The 23612-nt window shown below is 39.8% G+C and overlaps 1 protein-coding gene and 1 pseudogene across 2 annotated transcripts in view; both read right to left on the bottom strand.

The window, feature by feature from the left end:
* CDK14 (cyclin dependent kinase 14) overlaps window positions 1-23612 on the bottom strand; it is a 601018-nt gene that overhangs the window by 4006 nt on the left and 573400 nt on the right. The window lies entirely within an intron of this gene.
* On the bottom strand, window positions 18094-19990 carry LOC112067138 (translation machinery-associated protein 7-like; annotated as a pseudogene).

Below are 23612 nucleotides of genomic sequence, written 5' to 3'. Positions count from 1 at the left end.
CCATGTGAATGGCTCAGGAAGAAAGAAGGAATGTTCACTCTGCTTCTCTCTCTCTTTCTTTTTTGGCCCTTAAGCATTTTCATTGAGTTTCTAGGATGGGAAAATAATGTCTTGCCAGGAAGGGTGAAAAGAAACACTGCCAGGGTCAAGTCGCACAGCCCAGAGATTCGATCCATCAGCTCCACTGAACCTCAGAACCAACTCATTATCTCAGTTTAGAAGCTTGAGGTCCCTGAGGCCTGGTCAGGCCTGCTTGTCCCCTTCCACACTGCCACACAGGCATCTTCCCGGGCAGACAGGGAACAGTGGCCTTTTGTCGAGACTTTGCAGTACAGCTGCCCTACTGCTGCCCTTGCAGGCTAGGGTACCAAGCACATCACCCCTGAATGGCACTACCTTGACCAAGGGAGCAACAAGTTCCAACCTTACAGTTAAGAACCATTAAAACAGCATCCTCTCCACCCTCTACTCATTTCCCCCACTTACTATGATGATTTTTGGAAGGTTAGCCTTCCACCCTTTTTTAAGAAATCGAGGCGAAATTCATATAACACAAAATTAACCCTTTTAAAGCATATAATTAACTGGTATTTAGTGCATTCACAATGTTGTGCAACCATCACTTCTATCTAATTCCAAAACATTTCTATCATCCCCAAAGGAGACCTTATATCCTTTATTTACATATCTTATATCCTTCATTCTCATTCTTCTCTTGTTCCAGGCTCCTTGGCAACAGTGAATCTGCTTTCTGTCTCTGTGTATTTACCTATTCTGGATACTTCATATAAATGGAATAATACAATATGCTGTGTCTGGCTTCTTTCACTTAACATAATGTTCCTAAAGTTCACGCATGTTGTAGCTTGCACCAGTACTTCATTCTTTTTTATCGCTGAATAATATTCCATTGTATGTATATACCACATTTTGTCTATCCATTCATGAGTTGATGTATATTTGGGTTATTTTCACCTTTTGGCTATTGTGAATAGTGCTGCTATGAACATTAATGTACAAATATTTGTCTGAGTACCTGTTTTCAATTCTTTTGGGTAACGCTTGGTAGTGGAATTGCTGGGTCATATGGTGATTCTGTTTAACTTTCTGAGGAACCGGCAAACCATCTTCCACAGTGGCTGCACCATTTTATAATCCCCCCAGCAATATACAAATGTTCTAATTTCTCTACACCCTTGCAAACGTTTGTTATTTTCTGGTTTTTTGTTTTTGTTTTTTCTTGATTATAGATAGCCTAGTGGGTATGAACTGGTATCTCACTGTGATTTTGATTCACATTCCCCTAATAATTAGTGATATTTGAGCTTGTTGGCCATTTGTATATTTTACTTGAAGAAATATCTATCCAAGTCCTTTGCCCATTTTTAAATTGGATTGTTTGTCTGTTGTTGAGTTGTAGGAGTTTTTAAAATATATATATTTTGGATATTAATCCCTTGATTTGCAAATATTTACTCCCATTCTGTGGGCTACCTTTTCACCATATTGATAGTGTCCTTTGATGCACAAACATTTTAATTTTGATGACGTCCAATTTATCCATGTTTTTCTTTTGTTGCTTGTGGTTTTTGTGTCATATCTAAAAATCCTTTGCCGAATCTAAAGTTATGAAGATTTTCCCCTATTGTTTTCTTCTAAGAGATGCCAGCTTTTCCAGGAAGCCTGCCCACCCTGGCCAAACAGGAGTCAGGGTTTGTCCTGACATCTGCTTGCCTAGACACAAAGTTCCTACAGCCACGCCCGAATGAAGTAGTCATTGCCTGGCTCTCCTCCACTCCACCACTTTAATCAGCAGGATGCAGACCTGGCACCCAAGCTGACCTTCTGAACTACAGACTTCATGTAGTCCCTGTGGTCTGAGGGCATTTGCTGTGAGCGAGCATGTAGGGTAGCAGGTGGCATCATTATATTCTTGATTAAGCTTGGTTTTGTTCGCCATTGTGTCCCTAGAACATAGCCCAGACCTAGCTCAGGTAGTCAGTAGACAGTTGTGGAATGCACAGGAAGGGGAAAGGTAGAATCTGAGAACTTGGGAGTGGAATATGTTCTCAGATGTTATTCCCTCCTTGCATGGTGACCAAGGGCAAATGCTGTGCCTATGCTCTTGCTGAAAGAGCACAGTGCTGGGAACAGAGGTGGCCATCCACAGATACACTACAGGCTGAGAAAGGTGGGTAGGATTAACACCTTCCTGTAGGTCAAACATTTTTTTTTTAAACTCCATGACATTCTATTTGAAAAAAATGATTTGATTTTCAGTATATCTGATTTTATGTAACCATACGGGTGCACCATCGTCCATAGCATGTTACTTTCCTATTGGGTTGATTAAAGACTTTCTTTTAGTCATTCCTGGTGTTTGTCCTTGCCTTTGCTCTGATTCTTTGGGTGTAACCTCTAGGAGAATCATATGTACCTAACCCAGGGCATAAGCAGAGTTGGATAATAAAGGATAATACAAAATAACAGTAATTGGATAATAGAAGGTGAACAGAGTGATTATGAGATGTCTATTACTTAGGTTTAGGCTCAGACATTTAATGAAAGGAGCCAGTAATACGAAAAGAAGGGAGGTGCCAGTGAGAGCTAGACCCTTTCCCATCTCTGTGAGCAGCTGAGCCCAAACTGTGCCCACTACCCTGCCTAATATTCTTCACCGGCAGCATGGGATGTCCTTTCTTCCTCCTTGGGTGGCATCAGCATCTGTTTCAGTTTTCAAGGACTGCATATGAGGTAGGTGAGTTTACTGCTAGAAAAATTCTTTAAAATCTAAATGTAATCATGCATTTGACAGGTGGGGATATAGGTGGAAGGAGAGGGCACACAACATTCATAGGGAAGCAAAGTATAATAGCAAAATCCTTCCTTACATTTAATTGATTATTAAAATGCACCACACACACAATACAAATGAAACTGAATATAAATTATAAACTATGTGCACATCGACTCCTAGGTATATAAACCATAAGATTAACGGATGCCATTTATATCTTGCTTTCTGTTTTTACAATGTTCTTTCTCTAGAAATGAATGTTTTAAAGAAGAAATTGGATTTTATTGATAAAATCCTTATTCAGAAATATCTACATAGAGCTTCTCAGCTATAAATATTAATTAATTGGATTGCTGGTACCCATAATGCAACTTTGTTCTGACCCATGTGCCCTATGAACTAGATATTTTTTGGATTCAATTTTCTTAAAACCAACTGTCAGCATCATGTGATGGAGGAGATGAAAAATGAAAATGAGCAGCCCCGCTGTGCAGGTGGGTGACCTGTGGGAGAGAGTCTGCCTGGTAGGATTTTTACACGAACCATCAGACACAGACCAATTGATTAGATCATCTCATACCCGCCACCAACTAGGCTCAAGAGACTAATTAGAGAGAGTACTGCCTGCGCAGGCACCCCATTGACACCTAATTTGCTCAGCCAAAGCCTTTGGGGAAAATGTATTATCTCTGCAGCTGCACTTCATGCATTTCTGATTTGAGGCATAAGCAAGGAGTGCTTCATCACTCTTTTGAGCAAACTGAATGTAGAAGCCCTTACGTGCTAAATGCAAGCAAACAGACCCAAATTAAAAATGGGCCTGGCTCTTTCTAATTCCCTCTGTGCTCCCCGTTAAATCTCTATGTGTACACATACACACACACACACTTACACATACACAAACACACGCAGTTTACACGCCAGTGGGAAAACACAGCCCAGTACCCCAGCTCAGGGTGCTTCCATGTGATCAGATGGTCTCTCTTTTGCTGGCCTACTTACCCACTCTCAGGTTTTGTGTTTGTTTTACTTTTTATTTTTTTAACCCTGCTGCACTGCCCCTCCACAAAGTACTCTTTTTTCTACAGGAAGACTCTGGCCCCCCACCTTTTCTCTCTCTCTCTAAGCCTCACTGGAGAGAAGTGATTATTTTGCTTCCAAATTAAAACAACTGTAGGTTTTCTTTCATCGCCTAAATTGTGAACAGGATATTCACCAGGATGTATGTGAAGCTACACATAGGGTAGTGTTGGGTAATCCGCTCATTTCTGTTTGAGGGACTTCTGTGTAAAGATGCCTAACAGAAAGGGAAGCAATTTGATGGAAATAAAGCTACCTCCCAGTAGCAAAGACAGTATAGAATTATAAAATAGTTAACCTCTCTTCAAGAAAAACAATGTATATTATTTGACCACCTTTAGCTTTTATCTGTTTCTAACCTAGAATAAAATTAACTCCACATTTCCTTCTTTTCAAATGTAGAATCCAAAAGACCGGTATATAAGGAGGAATTTAAAGACAGGTGTATAATTAATCACATGCTTTAAAAAAAGGAAATAAAAATGAAAAATCCAGACAATATGGACAAACTAGAGTATCTCTGTGCCAAATCTAGTGCCTAGGGGGAATGAATTTCCTTAATGCTGGAAAAGAAGAAAAAAAAAGGACCTGCTATGGTGTGTTTTAGAGTGGACTTAATGATTTTATGCCTTTCCACTCACATATTGGATGAATTATTTTACCCACGTGTTCTGGTAAATTACAATTCTGCTTTGTAATCTTCATATTTATCTTATTCTTTCTTAAGAATTCGGTGAAGATTTTGGGGGATCATATTAGCTGTCTACTTTTGAAATCAGCATTCATAGTTGTCCTAAATTGGGCATTCAGAATCAGAGGATCCCAGTGGCCACTGGAGTGATTGTCTTTCTGAAGGTGTATAAAGAGTGGTTGCAGCGATGTCTGAAAATAGTTAAAAAATCAAGGCCTTAACTAACACACATAACCGTTTACAGAATTTATTCTGATTTGGTGAAAGACAAAGTCCAGAAAGCTTCTTTTCCCCAAGTATCATATTAATAAGACTTCACATAAAAAATATCCAGGAAAAAAGAACTACCAGGCTGTGTGAGTTTGAGTTTGATTTTGCTTAAAATACTAATCTTTTGTACCTAATTAATCTTCAAGCAGAATTTGCTACTGTAGAAAATTAAGTCCACAAATAAGATTGCTAAACCCCAAGCGCCTAGGCAACTACAAACCTCTCTGAAGTAAAAATATCATGTATATATATAAATATATACATATATGACACATATACTCATTTGTATATATACAACACATATAATCAAATTTTATACTGTAGATTTGACATGACTGTTGGACTCAAAATGATACGTTTTAAACTTCATAATGATTTTCAAAAATCTGGGGACAGCTTTATTTCTTCATTTTTTTGTGAGTTTAATTATGTTATGATTTGGCTAGAAATATAGGTTTTCTTTGAGAACATCTGAAATCAGTGTTTTCCGTTGTTCTGACATTGCATTAAAGCTCCTTGGGGGGGTGGAGAGAAATGGGATGAAACAGAACGAAGTAGAAAATTAGTTAAACCTACTTCTGTAACTTATTTCTGATTTATGATAATCATGCTCCTCCCCCACCCAGAAGAGAATACATCTTTGAGACCAGCAAGAGAATATTAATTAAAATGAATGCAGAAATAGTCGGGCTTTGTTTTAAGCTTAACAGAAGGTCCATCACTCAAATAGCCCAAATCCTTTAAATTGAAAGCTGTTTGGTAACATCCATATGGGTGCACAATGCACTAATTGCAGCGACTCTGCACATTTTAAGCTTCTTGCCAAAGTGGTGATTATAATTAAAAATTTTTAGGCAAAGCTTTAAGTCTAACATTTCAAAACAAAGCATTTCTTATACAAGGAGACCAACTTAACATATCATTTTAATAATCATCATTATCAACAAACATTTATTGAAATCCTCGTTAAAGACCAGGCATTATATGATGTGTAATTAGCTGTGATTGAAAAGAATCCTCTATTTTAATGGTGTGACTGTTTATTAAATCAGATTTATGTAAATCTAAAACACTGGTCGTATTTTAATCCACATGTAGATTAAAGGATGGCAATCCTGGGAGTATGTCCTATCTCAATAAAGGCCAAAAGTGTGCAGACAAAGTACTGATCTAGGTCTTCTAAGAGCCACCAAGACATATTTTAATCTTTTAAAAAATCATATGTATATATATATTCAATCACACATATCATTTATATATAATCATACATAATATATAAAAATCATACATATAATCATATATACACATATGCATACATACATATAATCTAAGGTTTGATATAGCTCATAGAAATAATTTTAATGACAGTTAAGAATAGGAAAGTCTTCACCAAAGTGGCTTATTTTTTTCAAGGATTTCATATGTGAAGCTTTATTTGCTCAGCATACCTTTATAATTGACTGGTTCCCAAGTGGGTATAAGTTAATTAAATAGAATTCTGCCCTTTCACCTTCCTTATATATTACAGTCCTACTAAACTATATTTAAATAAACCGAAGTCATGTAACTCAGCAGTGTGCAATTTTTACAACTTAAAACACACACACACAAAGCTCATAAAACCACTTCTAAGTATTTAGCACTCAGAGAAACACGAGGGTTCATGTCTGACTTTAATTAAAAGATCTGAGAGCAGATGTGACTTCATTTTGGGTGGATTTTTTTCTTTCAAATTAAAAGTTGTCTAGTTATTACTGTCCAAAGTGTTGAAGCACAAGAAAATTTCATGCTAAGGGTTTTGAATTCAATATATATGATCATCTACAACTTTAATCTGTCTCATGAACCATGAGACAGAAATTTGCAAAGCTAAGATTCAGCAGAAATTTGCAAAGCTAAGATGACTTTCTGTAGTGAAAACTAGATCACACATGATTGGTAAACAGAGAACAATGTCAGCATAAACCAGAAGTCGTGTTGGTTCATGTGAGAGAATTCGTGCTAATGTTAGTGTTGAGCCACTAAGTCACAGCAGCCATGTGCGTGAGACATAAACGTGCAAGCTGAAGGGGTCTGCAGTACTGTACATGCTGCCCACTTACCTCACATATTTCATCTTGGCTTAGTTCGGCCACATGATGCTCTGTCTTGGAATTGTTTATTGTACAGTTCTAGATCTCTGCACATTTTGCTGTTTCAGCCAAAATTCGGTAGCCTCAACCCTTCCACCAAACTTCTTTCACCTGTAAACTGTGCTAGTATTTTTAGTAATGTTTTTACTGCTCTTGTGGGTGCCATGTGCTATAGACTGAATGCTTATGTCCCCCCTCAAATTCATATGTTGAAACCTAAACCTAATGTGATGGTATTCTGAGGTGGAACCTTTGGGAGAAGATTAGTTCATAAGGGTGGAGCCCATGTGAATGGGATTAGTGCCCTTATATAAGAGACCCCAGAGAGGTCTGTTGCTCCTTCTTTCATGTTGAGGACATAGCAAGAAGACGAAGAGGGTCCTCACCAGACACTAGATCTGCTGGTGCCTTGGTCTTGGACTTCCAAGCCTCAAGAACTGTGAGAAATAAATTTCTATTGTTTATAAGTCACCCCGTCTATGGTATTCTGTTAGAGCAGCTCAAACATACTAAAATACTATGTTGAATACAATTTGAGTGGTCTGCCCCTTACTCTATTTCTTCCCATAAACTACAATTTTTACTGTGGTAGTTTGCCAAACACACGTAGGAACACATATGTCATATTATAGCAGAAACATTGATTCTTATGGGGCACAATTTAACACTGTCACAAAGTGACACATTGTGGACACTACCATAGCACATCATTTCCACCAGGAAATGTCTGCTGACAGCGAGGAAGGTCCAACAAGGTCATGCTGAGGGATTCAGACATTGGACACCCAACTAAGCTCCCCACCAACTCTTTCCCGTGTAGCAGCTTCACAATATGAACATTGCCAATGAAAGACAAATCACTGAGGGCTGATTCATGGAAGTTAAGACTCTATCTGCATGTAAAGTCATCTGAAATGTACTCCCCACAAAATCCTAATAGGCTATTTTAAAGTATTTTGATACTGGTTATCCCATCATAGCAAGTTGCTGTATTTCTCTCATACCTAAGATGAGTATGAAAATATGGGATAGTTATGGAACACGTGTATCATTATGAGAAATAAATAGCAACCTTTTGTGCACATGTAGCATTTTCTCCTATCCAAAGTACATTTTCATTTACCCTCTCATTTAAAGAATGTGCCTGGGGTACTTCCCTGGAGGTCCAGTGGTTAAGAATCTGCTCTTCCACTGCAGAGGGCGTGGGTTCGATCCCTGGTCGGGGAACTAAGATCCCGCATGCTGAGAGGTGTGGCCAAAAAAAATAAAAAAAAATAAAAAAATATAGAATGTGCCTGAAAGATAGGACCATAACCTTAAGAGGAGAACAGATTTTATAAACTGGGCTTTTAAAGAAGTTCTGATCCTTTCAGTCACTGGTTCAATGTCTCCTGGCATAGCAGCTGTGCGAGGTATGTTCCAAGTGTAAGTACCCATAGCATTCACTACAGGAACCACACCTTTACAGGAACTGGGGTGGCCAACTGTCCCAGTTTGACTGAGGGGGTTTCCAGGGTGTGGGACTTTCCATTTTAAAACTTGGGTAAACCAGAAGGAGTTGGTCACCCCTACAGGAACAACAGGGTCGATATGCTGTTATTTCCAAGTTGATTATAAAAACAGAGCTAGCCAGCTGGGCACTTTACTACATGAACTAAAATATGCTGATGTTCCAATCTCAAACTGTGAGTCACAAAAGTAAGACAAAGGCTCACATCAAGAAAGGCAAAAGAGGGCTTCCCTGGTGGCGCAGTGGTTAAGAATCTGCCTTCCAGTGGAGGGGACACGGGTTCGAGCCCTGGGCTGGGAAGACCCCATATGCCACGGAGCAACTAAGCCCATGCGCAACAGCTACTGAGCCTGCGCTCTAGAGCCCGTGAGCCACAACTACTGAGCCCGTGTGCCACAACTACTGAAGCCCATGCGCCTAGAGCCCGTGCTCCACAAGAGAAGCCACCGCAATGAGAAGCCCGTGCACCACAACGAAGAGTAGCCCCCGCTTGCCCCAACTAGAGAAAGCCCGCGCGCAGCAACGAAGACCCAACGCAGCCAAAAATAAATAAATTTTTAAAATAAATAAATAAAATGACAAAAGATTTGTTGAAAAGATGTTGAGATCTGAGCCTATAGCATTCTCTCCTCTCTCAAAGAATTTGTCACTTATCTTCCCAAATCTGTGTCTTAGGCTTTCCTCGTAAGTGTTTTATTGACGCCACGGTGGATCACATTCTGTTCTAATGAGGTTGCTGGATTCAAGACCATCAACTTGCTCCTCACCGCAGTTCTTGGTTGCACTTCCAATAAATCCATCTGTTTAAATTCACACAGGCCTGCGCACTGTGGCATGGGGGAGATGGCTAAGGCCACCACTCTCAAATGACAAGAGGTGCAAATATGCCCCGAATCTCTGTGCAAATGACACCCCACTCAATGAGCTGTGGCAGAGCCAAACTATCAGCTGGCTTGCCTATTTCAATCCAGGAAACACTGAACATCTCTTTTTTAAGGAAAGCACAGCGTTTAGGGGGGAAGAGGAGACTATTCCAAAGACTGTTAAAGCAAGGTCCTAGTGGTGTTCTGAAGCTGGCTTGAACTGGCTTGTGAGAGCCCGATGCTAAAATTTTCAGGAATTTTGCAAGCTGTTATTAAACACAGCCACCCTTGAAATTGGCAATGGAAGGAGGTGTATTTACACCATGGGATACAGACAATTGACCAATCAGGGCTTTCCTGCTCTTTCTGGAGAGATGGCTGCTAAATATTTACCAGCACTCCACTGCCGTCCTCAGGAGCCTCAAGAGTTTGGAAGGGGACGACAGGACAACAGCAACCTCTAAGTCAAAATGGAGAACGGAAGTGCTATCCTAGAGGTACCAATGCAGTGAGGAAGAACTGGGCTTTGAAAGATAAATAAAAGTTTAATGTGTAGAAAGGAGGAAGCAGGGCATTCTCGAATAGCCTAGGGCTCTGGGAAGCAGTGAGTGGCTAATGGGGCAGGCACATATTTGGATGTCAGGAAACAAAGTGCAGGGGAAGCTGACAGGGTAGGGGAGGCTGGTGGAGCGGAGGGCCTTACGTGCCCTGCTTAGGGTTTGGGGCTTTATTCTGTAGGTAGTGAGAAGGTCTTAGAAGCTTTTAAGCAGGGGAGTCACCAGGGCAATCCCCAACCAAGGGCAGTTGTGTGCTTTCCACACAGATGACGTCACAGCTGCCTCTGTGAAATCTGTGGGTAAATAGTTGTTTTTTTCAGGATGACATCAAATCAGATAATGCAGCAGGTTCTTCAAATGTCTTGTGACTGCTCACAAAGCACCAGATTTTGTAGCACTTAATGCGGAAAGGTCTTATTCTGCCCGTGAGACATACCTAGAGTGTCCTGGACTCAGGATGACACAGAAACTAAGCTTCTTCCCCAGGACTGCAATTTTCAAAACGTAGCCTGTGGGGAGAATTTGGACATTTTCATGCACCAGAAAGATGCCTTAGGTCCTTGATAAATTGTCTGTTCACTTGAGTCTCTATATTTGTCTACACATTTAAAAGGAAAAGGAAAAAAATATGCACTAACTCTTAGTTTTACTACTCTGCTGACCTTTATAAGTCAAACATGATTTACTGTTTTTGATTAGCACACAACCTCAGACAGGCTTTCAAATTGTGGCGTTTAGAATTCTAAAATACTGTCAAATCTTTTAAAGAGCAACTGCAATAAATTCGAAAACGTCATCACGGCACTCTTGTCTTGATTCACTGTGGCTGCACGCCGGAGACTTGGAGTTTCAGCTCCTTAAAAATGTGAAGCCTGTAATGTCCAATGAATAAGACATTCACATCAACACAATTGGTTTCCTCCTGGTATAAAACGATTAAAGTGCCAACAGCTCAGTGGTTTGGTGGCAGAGCAAAGAACAGTGGTTGCAAGCCTGGGGTCTATCTCTCACTTCCATTGGCAACAGAGCTAGAGAATGCAGTGACAGGAGCCAGCACACACCAGGCTCATGGGATTAAGGGATGCTTCACGCTTTTTTAACGTCCGCTTGTGGCCGACTGAAACAAAAGCATGGAGTTAAGCGATTCGAGCTCTTATGGTGAGAGACAATGCAATACCCTGTCGCCTTGCCCCAAATCAGAATCCCACCCACAATGTGGTGAGCCGGGAATTGATATCTTCTCTTCCACACCTGTGAACGGGAGCACATCCCAGAAAGATCTGATTTCCTCTCCACACAGATGCTAAAGAACAAAGTTATGTCTTGTCTGGGTTATGCTGTTTGTTTTCCAGTCTGTTGGCATTAAAATTGCACCCTAAGCACCTATCACGTCTCATGATGCTCTGTTAAGTTCTTTTCAAAAGATCTGACTTTGAACACTGGGGTCATTAGAAAGAAAGAAAAAAAAAAAACCCAAAACAGATCTAGTGACCTAGTTGCTTCATTGTCATGGGGGGAAAAAGTCACCACAGTTTTACTTGAAACATAATAATTAACTATAATGTATACTGTAGGAAGTATACAAGTGTGAAAACAAAACAAAACAGCTCATCAGCTCCAATAAGCTGTTTTGGTTTTGCTCGTTTTGCAACTCTTGGATTCAAGTGGCTCGAATGAGCTGTCACCCACAATGAGCTGGGCCTGCGATGCTAAAATGGAAAAACTTTTTTGTTTTTTAATTAGTAACCTCCCAAGTTTTAGTGCCAGAGTTTATATGGTTCTCATGATCAATTATTAAGCACGTTGGTCCAAGCAGGATGTAAAACTACTCATGCCTGGATTAACATGGTAAAGTTAAATCTCATCTCGTTTAGTACTCTCTTATTAAGAAAAATTCTAACAGGTTGATTTTTAGAGACTGATATATGCCTGGTAAAATGTAAAGAAGAACACAGCAACTCTTTCTTTCCCTCGCTGGGGTGTAGTGTGTTAAGCCTGTCTACATACTAGAGATGGGTGATTCAGATAAGATGTATCTGAAGCAGATAGGTAGAGGAAAATTACTAAGATTCATGGTGTGCAATCAAGCAAAGAAATAGACTAGAAAATAATTGAAGGCAAGAAGAGCTTTGTGTTAGAACAAGCTCCAAATAGAACTATGCAAACCCTACCAAATCTGGGGAAAATGTGCAATCATGGTCACTGTTCGGAGGGCTGTCTTGCTAAGCACACAGATACATCACGGTAATTCCTCTTGACCATAAATTCTCTGCACTTGAAATTTGAACATTTGTAGATTTACTTCTGTGTACTAAAGAATTACCGCTAAATTGAATCAATAAATATCAAAGTTATAAAATCAACCTCCATTCATTTCTTTTGATCCTTATTCTGTCTTCTGTGTCATATACAGTTGTATGCACTCTAAATATTATGATCATATATTTTTCCAACATTTTATTAAACGTTTCAAATATACAGAAAAACAAAAAAATTATACAGTGAACATCCATATACCCGCTACAAAGATTCTACAATTAACATTTTGATGTGTTTGCTTTGTAACATAGCTATTCATCTGCCTATGCTTCTATTCATCCATTAATCAATCCTATTATTTTGATGCTTTTCAAAGTAAGTTGCAGATATCAGTATACTTCACCCCTAAATATGCATATCATTAATTAGAGTGCAATATGTATTTATGGTGTTCAGGCAAATTTTACTTACAGTAAAATGTACACATTTTGCATACATTATTTAATGTTTTTAATGGTATTGCATAGGAACTGTTGCATTGCTATGTAATGGAGAGATCAGTTTTAAGTCAGAATCTGAGAATATGATTTTTCTTACTAAAAAAATTTCTTTAATGTCCTCCCTATTTTTCTACTCTTACCAACTCTTCAGTGGACAAAACACTGATAAATACAACTGCCAACAAGAGAACAGACACAGAGCACTCAGATTATGATCATTCTTAAACTGAGTCACTGCCAAATTTGAGAACCAGAAGAACACCAAGGAATCCTCTCCAGAAAACTCCACCTACACATATAACTACAGGCAGTTTTTTTCATACAATTTCAGTGGCTCACAGATCTTCTGAATTCCATTCAGAGACCCATGGACCACAGGTCAAGAACCTCAGGATTGGAGAGTCAGAATGCTGAAGCATTAACCAGCATTTCTGTCATCTAGCCACAATTCTAGAGCACACTGCAGAGGAAATAACCTTCCCTGAAAGTTAAGTCCTTGAAGATAATTCCTTTTGAACAAGGGGCACAGACTATGGACACTCCTGTTAAGAGTGGTTAGAGGCTTATGTGATTTCCTACACCCTCCCTAGATGATAAGAATACAACCAACCAAACAAAAACAAAATAAAAATGTCACCTAGTCCATGCATCATGTTTCATCAAGAGAGGTAGAACCTAGCCCATTCTATCTGATGAAGGCAACAGCCAACAGCCAACAGGAGAAGCACAAATGGGCATTCTTTAGATCCCTAAGTAGGGATCTAAGGAAATGATCTTCAGAGTCTCTTCTCACAGCTTTGCCAATGATGCTGAACTCTTATCTTCCCTATTGAGGTAAAAACAGTATCAGCCAAGATTTTGCAATTGTTCTTAATATGGCCACCCATATTTTCCCCCTCAGAAAGGGTCACAGACAACTCATTTGAGCAGCTGAGGAGGATTTATTATGCTTCTGGTCCCCGCAGCAACCTTCAAGGCAGCATTTCATCTTATGGATGAGAAAGCTGAAGCTCAGAAACATGTGTTGGAAAAGTACATCCCACTCCAACCCTCTGGACAAACCTTTGTCTCTCTTGTCAATACCAGTGTTTCTTCTTAACATCAGAAAACGAACTCATGGTCTTTTATATCTGTACTTCACAGGCTGATCTGGCTTCTATGGCCTCACTTTGGTTCTGTCATTTCAGAGTTGTGGCATTCCAGGACTTGGCCTGGAAGCTTGGCATTTTGATGATTCTTGCTCACTTTCGTCTCTCTGGTTAAACCTTATTTACACTTGTACCCTGTTTATCCCAGGCACATGAATAACTTGTGCCTTCCTTGCTATTGCTAGGGGACAGCTACCTCTGGCTGCACGGTGTCTCTCTGTGACCTGCCTTGGTAGCACCGAGACCCCCAAGGACTGCAAATCTTTAGGGGCCAGTTAAGAGAAAAGGAAAATGTGGAGCCAGGGATGAATCACGATTCCTCAGTCTTATTCCAATCAGCACATGGTTGCCATAGCAACCACACCTAACCGTCCCTCTACCTTGCTCCTCCCACGGATCTGCTTGCTGGTTTGGGTGATTAAGGGAATCTGCACAGAATTGCTTCAGTTCTCTGATCCACATAATTTTACTTTTATACAGCTTAATTTTATAATATTTATTCCTTTGAGCATAAGATAAAGAGACTAAGAGTTTCAAAAAAAATAAAATACACATTTTTTTGACCACGGTTTTCCACTGATTAAATGCAACAAGACCAATCCCCATTTCCTTTTTTTGAAGCTTCACATTCCCTCTTCCCTCATGCACCCTTCCCTCAGCGCACTCACACACATGAAAATACACACCCACACCGTCCGATGCCTGGTGGTGATATTTTTGAAGGAATATTCTGACCAGAGAAATTCTAAACATATAGATACGGGATCCTAACCCTCTTGTAGATTTGTAACCCTTCTACAATTAAGCCAAAGTAGGGGAATTTTAGGAAAAACTGGACTTGGAATAATGAAATCTAAACTATTTCCACTTATGTTGACATGCCTTCCTTATACACAATAAGGGAGACTTCTTCCTTTACTTTAAAGCACCAAGAAAATAGGATGCTCTTTAGAGGTTCTGAGGGGATAGAAAGAAAACCTTGCTGTGACTGTTTTAGTGGCTTGTGAAGCCTGGTGGCCATGGTGTTGCCACCCCTGGACTGGGTAGTGATCTTCTATGATAAAGAGCCCCAGGAGCTGTGCAAAGGCCAAAACAAGAACACAATGCCAACAGTGAGACCAGATAGCAGAGGCAATACCTGGAACTGAGCTCAAAGGTGGAGTGAAGTGGCTTTGAGGTCTTCTGTGTGAGGCAGGCATCGTACATCTAATGATATATGGAGGGGATTGAGGAAGAGTTCACCTAGGCTGCAGTTTGCAACCCTCTGCAGATCTAGAAGCGTGGGGCTCAAGTCTCTAGTCACACGAGACCCAGCTTGCTTCACTTTGATGCTGTCCCTTCCCTCACTTTCTTTTCTTGTTGAATTCCTCACCCTATGTTCCTTTCCACCATGCCTGACTCCCACACAAGGCTCCCATTTTTGTCCCCAGACTTATTTTCCTTCCTTGGAAATCCTTCTTGAATACCTTTGGGATCAAAGAAAATAACAAGGAATGACTTTTCACCCTTCCCTCGAAACGCTTTACATTATCTCTAATGTCTGCAAACATTAGTGGTCATTAGTGCTCCTCACTAAGTTCCAGCTCTCTGTCTTCTGGATCCTGGGTGGAATGCCCTTTATGTCTCCCTTGGAAGTTAGGCATGGCCGTTCCACCTGCTTGGACCAATGAGATGTACATATCCATGTGGTTGCCTTAAGGGCCAGTACTCCTCTTGCCAGGTCTCTTCCCCCTGCCGAGGTGGCTGAGGAAGACTGTATAGAGATGCAGCCTGTTGTTACCCTGCATCCCTGAGTAGAGTCTCTCATGACTCATATGGATATACAGTGTCAACAAGAAATAAACGTTTGTTATATTAAGCCACAGCAAAACTTAGTCCATCCTGAATGACACAATGCTTATCATGTCTAGTTTGGATTACAAGTCTCTACTCTTCAAAACAATCTTGGTGAGGTAGTTGGGTTTGCCATTCCTTATTCCAATGAGGAAAATGAGGGGTAGAGAATACACATAATTCACTTAAGGACTCAGCTAGTAAGTGGCAAAGGTGGAACTTGTACCAGATTTTATTACTCCAAATCCCATACTCTTTCTACTGTATTGTAATGGTAGTAACTCTTAAATGATGTGGGCAGGAGAGAAGACTCAATTCTGAAAAGCAATAGAACAGAATTTGATAAGGTAAAGAGAAAAATACCACAAGCCATACAAGAAAATCCATGCTTTTATATTAAAAAATGAATAGTAGTACTGGATATGTCTGTCAAGCTTTACAGTATTCTATTTTTGCTTGTATTTCTTCCTGCTAGCAATAGGAAACTTGCCAGATACCTGGTGCAAAAATTGGAATTCTCATATGAATATCACTCTCAGGTTGGGTAACTTGAATTTCATATAATTTGAATCTGAGTAAAATTTAAGTAATGGTATTCTTTGAAATTATAAGCATGAAATGTTACGTATATCAAAAAGCATCTGGAATGATATATACCAGCTATTAACAGTGGCTACCTCTGGAAGGAGATCAAGATTTTCTGCAGGTTGGGAATTTTAAAGTTTTAGTAGATATTCCTTTGTGTTATTTGAATACTTTCCAATAAGAAAGTTTTATTATTGAAATTTAATTATCGGAATAAATAACTTATTAATTATTTGTATAATGAACATACACACAATGTGATGCATAACTGCTGCATAACTGTGAGTTCGTGAAATGGTTAATATCTGGCAACTGCAAATGAAAAACTAAACTTGCTCAGCACTGTTTAAAGCCTTGCTAAATATCCTTGTGTTTAAGAGAAAATTGTTCAGAAAAGGAAGGAAGAAGTAAAATATATTTCCTGCTTCACAGTCTATATCGAAATTGAATTATTTTGTGATTTTTTTGGTAATATCTTTTCAATGCATTAATAATGAAGTGAAATGATAAAGAGGAAAAAGAGAGCTATGATATCTAAATAGAAAATAATCACAAATGTCAAATGTTGCTCAACCTCTTTAACTACAAACACATAAGACACATGTATGAAGAAAGAAAATCAAATAAGTACACACTTTTAGGCACTAAAATTTGGTTATTACTAAATTAAAGATGAACCCTTCAAATTTAAAATGCTTTAATTTTATCCTCTTATTTACAGAAAGGAAACAAGGTTTGAATCTCTTATTTCTAAATTGATCAACAATTATACAACATATTGATAAACTGTTGTTCCACAGTCACATCTGATTTTAAGGTATGATATAATGTTGACAATAAGGCAATGGAATTACCTTCTTCATCCAATGACTATTTGTTTTTACAATCATATTTTATACTGAGCACTGAGACAAAAGATTTGGACTTGGTAATTTTTATCTAAAATTTTAACTACAGATTTTGAAAATCTTACTCTAAACATAACAGCAGCATGTTTCTTATGATTATTTGTCTATCATCTATTTATCTTACATATATCTAAGCTACCTATTTATCTGTCTGCACACATACTACACCTTGGTCCTGAGCGTCTAGCTCTTAGCTGGGGAACTCAGAATCCAAGGGGAGAAACTGACAACTGATTACAACTCTAGCACCAGATAGATATTCCACTACCATTGAGGGCTCTGTTTTGTCTGGATAGTGGTTCCAATTGCTTAGTGTGGGAGGGGATAAACACTAGATTCTCTCTACTACTTCTTTCTTCTCAATTCCACTGAGGGTTGATCAACACTTGCATTTTGTCTCACTGTTTGTTCATCAGTAATAAAGGGTATGAGTTAAAATACATGAGGAATGTTTAAGTGATATTCCTAAAAATATTTATTTAACTACTGGAAATCAAATTTCTTTTTTAAAAAATTACAATGAATCACAAAATGAGTCTCAGCACTCAGGGATTACTCAATAGATGCTGGTTCCCTTACTCTTCCTGATCTGAAAATTATTACCATCCTCAACAAATGAAAGTAATACTTCACAGTAAAAAGGAAGAAAATTACCAGATTAATGGGGAAGGGAACATTACCGTGTTCAGAAATATGTCTGGAAGAAGTTACTGACCATCTATCTGTCCTAAGAGATTTCCACGTACTCTCTGTGATACTTGTCCTCACTAAAGTATGGATGTCAACCTAATGCTGAAGTGGTTGTTTATTAATTTTCATGTGTTTTGACTGCAATATGAAAAAGAGAGGGATGTCTTAATTGTGGCAAAGAGCTTACCAGAGTACTTAACTATATATATATATATATATATATATATATATTTTGTGTGTGTGTGTGTGTGTGTGTGTGTGTGTGTGGTATGCGGGCCTCCCTCCGTTGCGGCCTCTCCCGTTGCGGAGCACAGGCTCCGGACGCGCAGGCTCAGCGGCCATGGCTCACGGGCCCAGCCGCTCCGCGGCATGTGGGATCCTCCCAGACCGGGGCGCGAACCCGGTTCCCCTGCATCGGCAGGCAGACGCGCAACCACTGCGCCACCAGGGAAGCCCCTTAACTATATATTTTTAAACAAAACAGAATATCTTATTACAGGGCAAAGAGTAATTATTATGTTTAAATGAATTAGAGAAAGTTTTAAAGAGATGTGATATAGATATAATTATGTACTGTTTTAAATAATTTAACTGTTCTCTATCACTGCTTTATTTAATTCTGATCGTATTCTCATCCTTTATTGAACTAATGTTTTACTTTTAACTTGTTTTTGGAGGTTCTTTCCTCCTACAGATTTATTGTAGCTCTGTTATTTTCAGGAGTGTTACCAAGTATAAAATCTCATGTGCATATTTTTCCCTTAAAGGGTATAACTAACAAACTCTCAAAGAGAATGTTTTAATTATCACAGGCTCTATGGGGTCAACAATTGTCCAGAGCTTTTATCTTTTCTTTTTTTTTTTTTTTTTTTTTACAAAAGTTTGTTCTTAAATGTACAATAGGTTCCAAGACAACACTTCATTCTAGCTATAGGTGGCAACAGATGTTATGGCAGGGAATCCAGATGTTTAAACAGGAGTGGAATTAAGGATCACCACTGGCTCCGGCACAAGGAACGGCTTACTTTCTGCCAGATCTCTGAATCCCACCTGTGGCCGGGGGCCTTTCCCCGCGGCCTTCGCTTTTACCTCCTGAGTTTCTTTTGCTCCTCCTTCTGTTTCTGCTTCAATGCCTTATCTTCCTCGTTCACCTCCTTGGCTTGCTTCTTGGGCTGCTTCAGGGGCTTCTTCTTGCCACCTTCGCGGCCTGACATGGCGCCTGGCGCCCCTGCCCCAGACCCGGCCACCGGAAGCGGTGTCCAGAGCTCTTGATATCTAAATTCACGCTCTTTCCCTGTCTCAGAATTTAAAGAAAAAAACTAACCCCAAACCACCTTTTGGATTCATGCGATTGCTCAAAGAAAGACTATAGTCAAATGTAGCTCTTTGGTGAAGAACATTAGCCCAAATAAATATTTTCCCCCCAAAGAAGGATTCGCTCCAAAGCACCTTTTCAGACTTTACCATAAACTTGGAAGACAAAGCTATTGTAATTTGTACATATACAATGAATGGACGATTAGCAGCCATCCAGCCTACCTCGGACCCTTCTATTCCAGAGTAGAGGCAGCTCCTTCTTACAAAGAAATCCTATGAGAATGTGGAGAAATTGGAATCCTCATACACTGCTGGTGGGGATGTAAAAATGATGCAGCCACCTTCACGTTTATAGCAGCATTTTTATAATAGCCAAAAAGTGGAAACAACCCAAATGTCTGTCAACTGCAGAACAGATAAATAAAATGTGCTATACCCATAGAATGGATAGTACTTTGAAAAAAAAAGAGAAGAAAGAAAAAATATAATACTGATGCATGAATGAACCTTGAAAACATTATGCTAAGTGAAAGAACCAGTCACAAAAGGCCACATACTATATGATTCCATTTATGTGAAATGTCCAGAATTTCAAATCCATAGAGACGGAGAGAAGATTAGTGGTCATCTGGGCCTGTGGGGATGTAGGGAAATGGGCATATAGGGAATGACTGCTAATAGGTACGTGGTTTCTTTTTAGGATGATGAAAATGTTCTGGAATTAGACTGTGGTGATAGTTGCACAGCTCTGTGAATATACTACAAACGACAGAACTGCACAGTTTAAATGGGTGAATTATATGGTGTGTGAAATATATCTCAATAAAGTTGTAAAAATAAAAGAATTCTATGTTCTCTCCAGGTCTACAGTTTAAAACCATAATTTTGGACATAATGTGCTCACTTTATAATAAAGATGAAGATGATGATGAGAATGATGCATTGGTGGTATTCGAGGCATATGTATTAATGTAAAGTGCTTCCTTTTAGTGAGTGTATGTTCTCTTTATATTAGGTACTTATATTGTTTTTGAATTTGTATACTGAACATGTGATTTCTGTAATCAGAAAAAAAGTTAAGTACGAGGTTTTTTTTTTTTTAAGTTTTTAAAGTATGAGTTCTGGAGAAGGAGATCAGTAAGGGTTATCACTGGGGAAGGTGGTTGGTATTGAGCTGGGCTTTAAAGGGTGGGTAGAATTGGATAGAGAAAAGCTACAGGAAGGGCAACAGCCTTTAAAATAGTTCTTTCATTTCTAGCATCCCTGCTTACTTTCTCTGGGCTCTGAGGGTGGAGATAGATCTGTCTCATTTACCACTGAGTCCCAGGGGTCTAGAATGATGTCTGAACCATAGGAAGTGCTCAATAGGCATTAATTGAATCCATGAACAAACATTTGTTGCCAGAATCCTTTTCTTAAAATAGAGATGACAACTGGGGCTACCACATGCATCACGTGTGTTTTTATGCAAATTAGAAAAAGGGGTCCCCTTCTCCTAGGTTGATGAAGCTCCTCTCTAGGACTTGTGTCTGGGAGAGTCAATCATGAGTTCACCCATGACCTGCCCCGATCCTGCTGCCTGGCCAACCTCCCGTGTGATGGCCCCGCCCCCAACTGCAAACAGTTGGGGGCGGGGCCTTCTCAACTTGACCCCAACATTCCTGTCCCATCATAACCATTTCAAAACCCTATTCTGTGCTTAGGTCATAGTAATCCTATGCTTCCATATGTTGGCTCCTAATACTGCCTTCATCCCACCATTCAGTGATTTTAAGCCAAACACTACCATTTAATAAAGATGAGCCCTCCGCATTCTAACACTTCTCTCAGTGACTCTCCAGGACCCACCGTCTCGTCCTTGTATGCTCAGAATGGTCTGACTTTCCTTCTTTCTGACTCTTGACTCCTTCCTCATTTGAAGTTCTATTCTTATGCATGGGATTTAGATCTGGATTTTAGATCTGGATTTTAGTATGAGGTAGGCACACCAGCTTTTGACTCTCAGGTTTCCCTTCCTTTGGTCTTGACTTGGCTCCCTTTGGACAACTTCCCTGGTCCCTCTAGACAAAGTCGTCAGCCTGATTCCTCAGGTGGAATCAGCACTTTCCTCTTTGAACTTAACCAGTGCACTATACAACCCCTTAAGGAACCTTGATCATATCATATTATGTTGTTTCCTTACATATTTCCACCTTTAGACTTTTGGAGCTTCTCACAGAAAGAACCATATCATATTCTTAGGCACTTAGTGCTGTGCCTGGCATATATATAGCAGGTATACAGCACATCAGTATAGAGAAAATGAATACATGAAACATGGAGACAGCATCCGATGTGAGTAGAGAAGTGGGACTTTGGGGGTAGATTCTAGTAGGATGGAGTCAGATTGTGAAAAGCCTTGAAATCTACACAGAAGAGGCTAGACTTGTGGTGGAAAGAAATAAAGAGTCCCTTCAGATCTCTGAGAAGGGAAATGACATGATGAAAACAACACTTCGGACGACTTATTATATGTCACCATTCTGGGTGGAGGGGAACAAGGGGGAGCTTGTAGTCACAGCAAGCACTCTATAAATGTTTGCTGTGTGATTGGCTGAGCCCAGAGGATCTCTTACAGGGACACAGGTGTGAGGTGAGAGAATGGAGAAAAGCACAGACATTCAAGATACGGTTCAAGGCAAAGATGGGCAGGCCCTGGAGGCCGATAGGAGATGCAGACGGAAGGAGAGCTAGAGCCCCAGCAAGCAGTGGGACCAAGGATGAGAAGAGAAAAGCTGGGAGGGGAAGCCGACGTGTACGGGGAGAGGAACCCAGCTAGGAATGTACTGCGTTGCAGTGGCTGTGACACAGTCCTTGTGCTGTTTCCATAAGTCCTCCCTCCCACTGTGCACCACACGTGCCCCGGGTTTAGCCTTCTGCCAACAAAAACAAAATTACACATAAGATTAATGGAAACAATCTGCTGTTTCCTTGCCATAGAGAAGATTTTTCTTAATCACTTTATTTTTTGTCCTTTGAATCATATATCATGTAGCTTGATTAAATCCCTTAGACGTCACCTAGGCATTAGAGGTTTGCAGCGTGAATCTCCGAGCTGGTGTTTACTTAATTCCTGGAAACAGATCTGCCTTGGAAAGCAGAACTTCAGCTATGGTAATGTGAGGGCATGCTTTCCCTCTCTAGTGCAAAATTTATTCTTCAACATTTTTTTTTTTTAAAGACAGCATCTAGTTAAATTCTTTATTCATTTAATTTATTTATTTTTGGCTATACTGGGTCTTCACTGCTGCGTGTGGGCTTTCTCTAGTTGCGGTGAGCAGGGGCTACTCTTCGTGGTGGTTTGCAGGCTTCTCATTGCGGTGGCTTCCCTTGTTGCAGAGCACGGGCTCTAGGCACTCAGGCTTCAGTAGTTGTGGCACGTGGGCTCAGTAGTTGTGGCTCATGGGCTCTAGAGAGCAGGCTCAGTAGTTGTGGCACATGGGCTTAGTTGCTCTGCGGCATGTGGGGTCTTCCTGGACCAGGGCTCAAACCCATGTCCCCTGCATTGGCAGGCGGATTCCTAACCACTGAGCCACCAGGGAGGCCCAATTCCTCAACATTTTCAAGGAAATGGAATCTGGTTAAAATGTCAGTAAAAACCAAGTCTCCGCAGTATGGTACTGGCACAAAAACAGAAATATAGATCAATGGAACAGGACAGAAAGCCCAGAGATAAACCCAAGCACATATGGTCACCTTACCTTTGATAAAGGAGGCAAGAATATACAGTGGAGAAAAGACAGCCTCTTCAATAAGTGGTGCTGGGAAAACTGGACAGCTACATGTAAAAGAATGAAATTACAACACTCCCTAACACCATACACAAAAATAAACTCAAAATGGATTAAAGACCTAAATGTAAGGCCACACACTATCAAACTCTTAGAGGAAAAAATAGGCAGAACACTCTATGACATACAACACAGCAAGATCCTTTTTGACCCACCTCATAGAGAAATGGAAATAAAAAGAAAAATAAACAAATGGGACTTAATGAAACTTAAAAGCTTTTGCACAGCAAAGGATACCATAAACAAGACCAAAAGACAACCCTCAGAATGGGAGAAAATAGTTGCAAAGGAAGCACCTGACAAGGGATTAATCTCCAAAATTTACAAGCAGCTCATGCAGCTCAATAACAAAAAAACAAACAACCCAATCCAAAAATGGGCAGAAGAACTAAATAGACATTTCTCCAAAGAAGATATACAGATCGCCAACAAACACATGAAAGAATGCTCAACATCATTAATCATTAGAGAAATGCAAATCAAAACGACAATGAGATATCATCTCACACCGGTCAGATTGGCCATCATCAAAAACTCTAGAAACAATAAATGCTGGAGAGGGTGTGGAGAAAAGGGAACCCTCTTGCACTGCTGGTGGGAATAATGTAAATTGATACAGCCACTATGGAGAACAGTATGGAG

Source organism: Physeter macrocephalus, chromosome 5 (genome assembly GCF_002837175.3).
Source record: "Physeter macrocephalus isolate SW-GA chromosome 5, ASM283717v5, whole genome shotgun sequence".
In the NCBI taxonomy this organism is placed as follows: Eukaryota; Metazoa; Chordata; class Mammalia; order Artiodactyla; family Physeteridae; genus Physeter; species Physeter macrocephalus.
This window is presented reverse-complemented; position numbering and strand designations above follow the sequence as displayed.